At 41.0% G+C, this 7,804-nt stretch overlaps 1 pseudogene; it reads left to right on the top strand.

Annotated features, from left to right (window-relative positions):
* The first annotated feature begins 5,814 nt into the window (after window positions 1-5,814).
* Window positions 5,815-6,464, top strand: LOC102875128 (annotated as a pseudogene).
* Window positions 6,465-7,804: the final 1,340 nt, after the last annotated feature.

The raw sequence follows: 7,804 nt of genomic DNA, 5'->3' as shown, positions 1-7,804 counted from the left end.
TATCCTCCCACAACTCATCTGGCCTTCGCTCATTAGTGTTCAAAGCCTCAAACCTGTTCCTGAGATGGTTCTGAAATTCAGGTGGCATAGACTCAAAGAGGGGGTACAGGAATCTGACCAGCTGAAAGCTGGGCAGCTTAAAGCCCGTCACAGTCCCCGCCCATCTTCCCAGGTAATCGAAGATGTCAAAAACCGAGCGACATTCGTTCGGCAGGCTCAGGCCAATGTAGCTCTTGGTTTTTTTTTAAATAGGTGTCCTTATCACATGGCTTCACTTTCCTTAGATAATCAGCATTCCACCTTATTGCTGACCATTCCCAGCCTCTGTAGAACCATGTCCTGTAGATGACTTTCCAACTGGTCTCCAGCACCATGCCACCTACAGTCCACTTTTGCCAGCACCAATTGTTGAAGAGGTTGTCATTTTCCCATTTGGTAGGTTTTATTTCCTTGTCTAATATAAGTTGACCACAGATAGATGGGCTCATTTCTGGGTTCTCAATTCTGTTCCATTAGTCTATGTCTGTCATTGTAGCAGTATCATGCTGTTTTGGTTGCTACTGCTATGTAGTAGGTTTTGAATTTGCAGAGTGCCATGCCTCCCACTTAATTTTTTGTTCTTCAAAAGTGCTTTGCTTATTTAAGGTCTCTTGCCTCTTCAAATAAACTTAACAATTTCCCTTTCAATCTCCTTGAAAAAATGAATTTTATATCTGTATTGGGATTGCATTGAACATGTAGATTGCTTTTGGTAGGATTCTAATTTTCACAATATTGAGGCTTCCTATCCATGAACAGAGAACTTCCCCCTGTTTATTTAGCTTTTTTATTGTGTCTCACAGAAATGTTCCATAGTTTCCTTTGTATAGGTCTTTTGTGTCTCTAGTTAGGTTCAATCCCTAGTATCTCAATTTGAGGTTAGCTATTATAAATGGGTTTGCTTTCTTGGTTTTATTCTCTGAGTTCATTTGTTACTGTAGATGAAGTTTACAGAATAATCCTGGGCCTCCAGAAGACAAAAAAACCTGACAATCCAATTACAAAATGGGCAAGAGAAGTGGAAAGACTTTTCTCAAAGGAAGATATTCGGATGTCTAGCAGACACATGAAGAAATGCTCAACATCACTGGTAATAAGAGGTTTGCAAATAAAAACCACAATGAGATAATATCTTACCCCAGTAGCAGTGGAAAAATTTAGCAAGGCAGTATGTAATAAATGTTGGAGAGGATGTGGCAAGATAGGAACTCTAATACAGTGTTGGGGGACTTGTAAAATGGTACAACCACTCTGGAAGGCAATTTGGCATTTCCTAAAAAAACTGAACACAGAAATTCTATATACCCCAGCCCTTCCATTGCTTGGAATACACCCCGAGAAAGTGAGAAGAGGGGCACAAAGAATGACTTATACACCAGTGTTCATAGCAGTGTTATTCACCATAGCAAGAACATGGATACAGCCCCAATGATCAACCTTAGTGGAAGGGATTGAGAAATACGGTGCATTCACACAATGGAATACTATGCAGTATGGCATGCAGGAGCAATGATTCTGTAAATTACTACCTAACTTGGGAGAGACTGGAGAGCATTATGCTAAGTGAACTAACTAAGTCTCTTAAAGACAAATACTGCATAAAATCATTCTTGTAGAATGGATTTGAGGATCCAAGGAAGGGAAGGGGAAACATAAGGGTGAGCAAAGGGGAGAGGGCTTAATCATAAGGTTGCACAATTTGATGAGTGGAGGGAAAACTAAGAAAAGGTAAGGTGAAGAATCCAGTGTGAAAAACAATGTATACAAACGTTGTAAGTAAACTAGGATTGATGTTGTTGTCATTGTATGTACCATTGAATTGCCTGCAACTCATAGTGACTCGATGTACAACAGCCCCAAACCCTGCTCTATTCTATGCCAATTATATTGTCTCTGACACACCTACCGCCATTACTCCAGTCACTGAATCAATCTATCTCATTGATGATCTTCCTTTCTTGTGCTATCCCTCCACTCTCCCAAGCATGGAATCCCTCTCCAAGGACAGTTTCCATCTTGCAGTGCTGGACATTAGCAGCAGCTTGAGTCATTCAGAATCACAGGAGCTCAGAAAGCTTGAGATAAAAACTATCACATCTAGGGCTGGATAGGGGGAGATAGGTGTTGAGTGGAGTAGGTGAGAGTAGAAGGGAATGCTGGTGGAACAGGGAAAAGGGTGTGTTGAGACACACGTGTCAAGGGTGGGGACAATACTGAATCTATTGTTTATTTCCACAATTGTGAAATATCTTTTATGTGTTCTTTTCCATAAAATGTTTGTCTATCAGGTAATGTTCTAAATTTGAGCATTCAAATTAAAACACACTAGGAAGAAGGATTGGCCATCAACTTCTGAAACAGCAGGCTTTCAACAAGCCTACAGACTAGTGTAAAATTAAAATAAATAAGTAAATAGTTAAAAAAAGAGAAGGATGTCAGTTTAAAAAAATAATAAAAAGTTCAGTGAGAACCAAAGAGAATAGATCACAAAAATAAAAAGAAACAAAAACCATCAAGACACATTGTAGTCAAATTTTCTAAAAAAATAAAGATAAAATACAAAAAGCAGCACAACAACAACAAAGAGAAAATACAAAGCAGAAAAAAATCTTAAAAAAGATCCAGAAGATCTAAATTATAAAATGAGTCAAATCTATCATATTCAGGGTACAATTGAACACTCAATTTACTTTCTTCTTAAGTACACATGGTACATTCTCCAGAATTGATCCTACATTAGGATACAAAGCAAGCATCAACAAATTAAAAAAAACATTGAAATAATGTAAAGTATATTTTCAGATCACAATGACATAAAACAAGAGAATAATGACAAAAGGGAAAGCTTTACAAAACCACCTACATAAGATAAACTAAATAACACCCTGCTAGAAACCAGTTGACTTATAAAAGAATAAAAATATTCCTAAAAATTGATAATGAATAAACAGCACACCAAAACTTATGAAATGCAACTAAGGCAGTCCTCAGAGTGCAATTCATAGCAAAAAATAAACACAGAAAAATGAAGAAAGAAGCAAAATTAAGGATCTAAATCAACACCTTCATCAAATAGAAAAAGAACAACAGTGTAACCCTACAGCCTCTAGAAGAAAGGAAATTATAAGGACAAAAGCTGAAGTCAGTGAGATAGAAAACAGAAAGACAATTAACACCATTAATAAGACCAGGAGCTGTTTTTTTTGAAGGGTCAATAAAATTGGCAAATCATTGGCAAGTTTAACAAAAGGAAAAAAAGAAGATATAAATAACTCAAATAAGAAATGATTGAAGTGACAGCACAACAGAATTAGGTGAAATTAAATCACTATTGGAATATTATGAAAATGTAGAGGCAATGGACAAATTCTTTGAAACTCATGTCCTACACAGATTTATTTGAACAGACATAGAACACTTGAACAAACACATCACAAGAGAAGAAATTGAGCACATTATAAAAAGACTCCTCCTAAGGAAAAAAAAAGGAGGGGGGGAATCCTGACTCAAATGGCTTCACAGCTGAGTTGTACTAAACTCTCAGAGATCTATCACTAATTCTACTTAATTTATTAAAAAAAAAAATAGAAAAACAAAGAACACTCGCCAAGTTATGCTAATACTATTACAAAAACCAGGCAAAGACATTACCAAAAACCCAATTTACAGATCAATATATCTCATGAAGATATATGCAAAAATCATTAATAAAATCATGGACAATATAATTCAACAGTTGTTGTTGTTGTTGTTGTTATGTGTAGCCCAGTCGCTTGCAACTCATAGCGACCCAATGTACAAATAGCTCTAAACACTGCTCTGTCCTGTGCCAATCTCATTGCCTCCGACAGACTCATCCCGATTGCCCCAGTCACCAAATCAATCCATCTCCCAGAGGGCCTTCCCCTCCTGCGCCTTCCCTCCACCCTCCCAAGCATGATGTCCCTCTCCAAAGACCGGTCTCTCCTTACAACATGACCAAAGTATGTCAGGCGAAGCCTCAGAGTCTTTGCCTCAAAGGAGCAGCCCGGTTTAACCCTCTCCAGGATGAATCTGTTTGTTCTCTTAGCAGTCCATGGCACCTTCAGCGCTCTTCTCCAACACCAAAGCTCAAAAGCATCAATTCTCCTTCTATCCTCCTTGATCATTGTCCTGCTCTCTGATGCATAACAAGTGATTGCAAAGACCATGGCCTGAACCAGACGCACCTTTGTCTCCAGAGACACACTGTTCCCCTTGAGTACTTTAGAGAGGTCCCTAACAGCAGACTTTCCCATGGCAATACGTCTTTTAATTTCCTGGCTGCTAGTGCCAACAGTGTTGATTGTGGAGCCAAGCAAACTAAAGCTGTGAACAATCTCTATCTCTTCACCATCCATCCTGATGCTGCCAATTGATGCAGTGGTGAGAATCTTTGTCTTCTTGCCATTGAGCTTCAATCCATATTGAAGGTTGCAGTCCCTGATCCTCAGCAGCAAGAGCTTCAGGTCCCCCTCAGTTTCAACAAGCAGGGTTGTGTCATCTGCATAAAGCAGATTGTTTATGGATCTTCCACCAATCCTGATGCCACATCTCTCCTCATAGAGTCCAGCCTCGCGGATGATCTGTTCTGCATACAGGTTGAAAGGGTATGGAGACAAGACACATCCCTGGCATACGGCCTTCCCAATTTTGAACCATGCAGTGCTTCCTTGCTCTGTTCTGACAATTGCCTCTTGGTTCAAGTATAAATTTAGCATTAGCATGATCAAGTGTTCTGGGATTCCCATTCTTCTAAGAGTCAGCCACAGTTTGTTATGATCCACACAGTCAAACACCTTTGCATAATCAATGAAGCACAGATAGACATTCCTCTGGTATTCCCTGCTTTCTGCCAAGATCCATCTAACATTAGCTACGATATCCCTAGTGTCACAACCACTTCTAAACCCAGCCTGGACTTCTGGAAGTTCTCTGTTGATGTGCTGTTCCAGGCGTTTTTGGATCATCTTCAGCAGAATCTTGCTTGCATGTGAAATCAATGATATTGTTCTGTAGTTTCCACACTCTGTTGGGTCTCCTTTCTTTAGAATTGGGAACAAGTATAGATCTCTTCCATTCAGTTGGCCAAGTTGTTGTTCTCTTGACACAACTTGGTGAGCACGTCCAGGGCAGCATCTGTTAGCTGGAATATGTCAATTGGTATACCATCTATTCCTGGGGCCTTATTTTTTGCTATTTCCTTCAAAGCAGCTTGAACTTCTTCCTTCATCACCATAGGCTCTTGTTCATATGTTGTTTCATTAAGTTCTTCTGTGTTTGCCAATTCCTTTCGGTACAATGACTCAGTATATTCTTTCCATCTTCTTTTGATACCTCCTGGATCATTTAATATTCTGCCTAAAGCATCCTTGATTATAGCAACTCGAGGTTTGAATTTGTTCTTCAGTTCCTTGAGCTTAAGAAATACTGAGCGAGTTAGACTCTTTTGGTTTTCTGACTCCAACTCCTTGCACATTTCATTGTAATATTTTGCTTTGTCTTTCTGAGCAGCCTTTTGAAATCTTCTTTTCAGCTCTTTAGTATCTTGAATTCTTCCTTGTACTTTGCCTTCTCTGAGCTCCAGTGCAATCTTCAGAGTTTCTTCTGACATGCAATTCAACAGTACATTATATTAAAAAAAAAATCCATCACATTAGCAAAGTGAAGAATAAGAACCACATGATCCTACAAAACCAAAAAAAACCAATCTTCTTTTCAAGAAAGAAATACTAACGGTCTAGTAATTTGTAGTAATTTGGAAATTCTGAGTTTGACCCTCCAGGACCCAATGTGGCCACCACCACAGTGAGTGACGACGTTTTCATGACATTCATCAGCAGTGAAGAGGACCTGAACTGCCAGAAGGAGGAGGACCCGATGACCAAGCTCAAGGGCCAGAAGATTGTGTCCTGCCGCATCTGCAAGGGCGAAAACTGGACCACCCACTGCCCCTACAAGGACACGCTGGGGCCCATGCAGAAGGAGCTGGCAGAGCAGCTAGGCCTGTCCACTGGCGAGAAGGAGAAGCTGCCTGGAGAGCTGGAGCCTGTGCAGGCCACCCAGAGCAAGGCAGGCAAGTACGTGCCTCCGAGTCTCCGTGACGGGGCCAGCCGCCGTGGCGAGTCCATGCAGCCCAACCGCAGAGCTGACGACAACGCCACAATCTGTGTCACCAACCTGTCGGAGGAGACGCGGGAGACTGACTTGCAAGAACTCTTCAGACCCTTTGGCTCCATCTCCCGCATCTACCTGGCGAAGGACAAGACCACTGGGCAGTCCAAGGGCTTCGCCTTCACAGTTTCCACCGCCGTGAGGACGCTACCCATGCCATTGCTGGAGTGTCCGGCTTCGGCTACGACCACCTCATCCTTAACGTCGAGTGGGCCAAGCCATCAACCAACTGAACAAGGATGCTGCTTTCACAACTACTATTCAGTATTGTATTGTAAGTACTTAAAAGGGCAATATGGCAAGAGTAGGAAATAGGAGGCATCTAGATCAGAAAAGAAAAAAGATACCGTACAACTGTCCCTGTAAGTGCAAAGGATATGATAGTGTACACAGAAAACCCAAAAAACTCAGCAAAATCCCCATTACATCTAGTAGTCCAATTTAGTAGAGTGACAGGACACAAGATCAATATGCTATTGTTGTTATGTGCTGCTCAGTCAGTCATCTGCGGCCCATGGTGATCCTATGTACAAAAGCCCTGAAGCCTTCCCTGTCTTGAGCCTGTCTCACTGACCAGGACATACTTACTCCCATTGCCCTAGTTACTGTATCAATCCATCTCATTTGGGGTCTTCCTCTCCTGCCCTGTTCCTCCACACTTCTGATCATGATGCCTTCCTCAAGGTTTAGTCCCTCTTGGCCACATGTCCAATAATGTGAGACAGAGCTATAAAATTCTAGCCTTCAAGGAGAAACTTGGTTTAACCCTCTCCAAGACAGATATTTGTTTTCTTGGTAGTCCATGGTTTGTCCAAGACTCTTCTCCAACACAGCAAATAAAAGGCATCCATTCTCTCCGCCTTAGTCATTGTTCAGCTCTATGATGCATAAAAAGTAACTGCAAATACCATTATCTGGATCAGGTGCACATTAGTCTCTAGACTGATATCATTGCTTCTAAGTACTTTGGAGAGGTTCCTGAAAGCAGATTTCCCCACCGCAATTTATCTTTTGATTTCCTGCCTGCTGGTTCCAAGAGTGTTGATTGTGGAGCCTACCAAGTTGAATGGTTAAAAATCTCAATCACTTCACCAACTATCATGGTGATGCCAATTGGCCAAGTGCTGACAATCTTTATATACTTGATGTTAAGCTTCAATCCATATTGATGACTTACAATCCTTGACTTTCTGCAGCAAGTGCTTCAGGCTCTCCTCAGTTTCAGCAAGCAAGACTGTGCCATTCTCATAATGTAGGTTGTTGACGAGTCTTCCTCCAATCCTCCTCATAATGATCAGCCTCCTGAATGATCTGTTGTGCACATAGATTGAAAAGGTATGGAGACAGGACACATTCCTGATGCACTCCCTTCCTGATTTTGAACCATGCAGTGTTTCCTTGCTCTGTTCTGAGGACTGCTTTACATAAGCACAACGAAGTGTTATGGGATTCACATTCTCCTCAAAATTAACCACAATTTATTGAGATCCACACAGTCACATTTGCATAGTCAATGAAACACAGATAGATATTCCTCTGGTACTCTGCTTTCTGCCAAGATCCATCTGACTTT

The sequence above is a fragment of the Elephantulus edwardii genome, unplaced genomic scaffold (genome assembly GCF_000299155.1).
Source record: "Elephantulus edwardii isolate Elephantulus edwardi_28Jun2011 unplaced genomic scaffold, EleEdw1.0 scaffold00072, whole genome shotgun sequence".
In the NCBI taxonomy this organism is placed as follows: domain Eukaryota; kingdom Metazoa; phylum Chordata; class Mammalia; order Macroscelidea; family Macroscelididae; genus Elephantulus; species Elephantulus edwardii.
The sequence above is the reverse complement of the archived record's forward strand: the minus strand, read 5'-3'. Positions and strand labels throughout refer to the sequence as shown.